Below are 1,188 nucleotides of genomic sequence, written 5' to 3'. Positions count from 1 at the left end.
GAGCAGGAGTGCAAAGGTTAACCTGATACAATCAGAAATAATAAGACAACATGACTTCCTTTAAGGTCACACGAGCCCAGCAGACATTCTCTTTTTGCATGTGTGTGTCATAAAAACGATGTTTGAAAGCTTCATTGATTTTATTGAAACATTCCTTCATACATAAAACAAACACTACCACATTCGTCAGTGCTTCATAAAATCACATAAAACATGTAAAAATAATCACAGAAGCGCAGAAACACTCATACCTGAAAGCATGTTGTCATATTTCATAATGTATAAAGGTCACATTTGTCACTTTACCCTGTAGATCAAAGCTTATTAGGGCAATGACAAGGTTGTAAAAATTACTTTTAGGTCCCAAAGTTAAAAAAAACAAACTCCCTTGATCATAAAAGTTACTCAAAAACAATGATTATGTTTATTTATTTCCCTACATGAGTATTTTATAAAAAAAGAACATTTTAAAACTATAAAACATACATACAGTGCAGTGCACAGATTTGTTTTCCCCTTAACCTCAGATTTTCACCCATTTCAGCAAATACATTTCATTCTTGTTACAGGTTGTATTCAGTGATTCAAAGATAAAACTCAAAGATTCCCTCTCTCTGCCTGAAGCTCCGTCTGTTCCTCTTCAAGTGAACTGGTTTTCCTTTAAGTGGCACCTGTCAGCCTCAGTGTCCAGGCCCACTGGCATGGCATCTGGCTGAAGGACAGCTGGGGCAGGAGAACCCGCAGTCCGCTCGGCTTTACAGGCTCCCACCGCAGAGACCCGTGACCGAGAAGCACCACCTTTTTTAGAACAGAGAGGCAACACATGAACGAGTTGACATGTTGACAGAAGGGGAGAGCTGCTCTGTGAACAACCAGTCAACCTCATTTCCCAAAGATGGAGTGCGGTTATTGGACACTGGAGCAGGGTTAGACCAGTTTGCCGGTGTATTGAGCCTTTAATCAAATATTGGCCAGTAATTTCTTTCACCACTAATATGATGGAGACTCCTCCCTGACTGCAAACATATCTTCTGTATTTCTGTACTGGAATTCCCTGGTACAGAAAAGTTACCATATACACAAATACCAATATATCTGCAATATATATTATATATAAGCCTGATATATCTACTGGCCTTGCTCCAGTCTTACCTGAGTCAGTCCTTGTGCAACCACAGGTTCATGCAG

The 1,188-nt window shown here is 39.7% G+C and overlaps 1 long non-coding RNA gene across 1 annotated transcript; it reads right to left on the bottom strand.

Annotated features, from left to right (window-relative positions):
* Positions 1 to 121: 121 nt before the first annotated feature.
* Positions 122 to 1,188, bottom strand: LOC111671209 (uncharacterized). Its single transcript, XR_002761917.2, has 2 exons — positions 1,153 to 1,188; positions 122 to 798 (listed from the first exon to the last, which is right to left on the bottom strand). It is a non-coding gene; the product is annotated as an uncharacterized LOC111671209 (long non-coding RNA).

Source organism: Seriola lalandi, unplaced genomic scaffold, assembly GCF_002814215.2.
Source record: "Seriola lalandi dorsalis isolate HSWRI2012SDOR001 ecotype SW California unplaced genomic scaffold, Sedor1 jcf7180002006703, whole genome shotgun sequence".
In the NCBI taxonomy this organism is placed as follows: domain Eukaryota; kingdom Metazoa; phylum Chordata; class Actinopteri; order Carangiformes; family Carangidae; genus Seriola; species Seriola lalandi.
The sequence above is the reverse complement of the archived record's forward strand: the minus strand, read 5'-3'. Positions and strand labels throughout refer to the sequence as shown.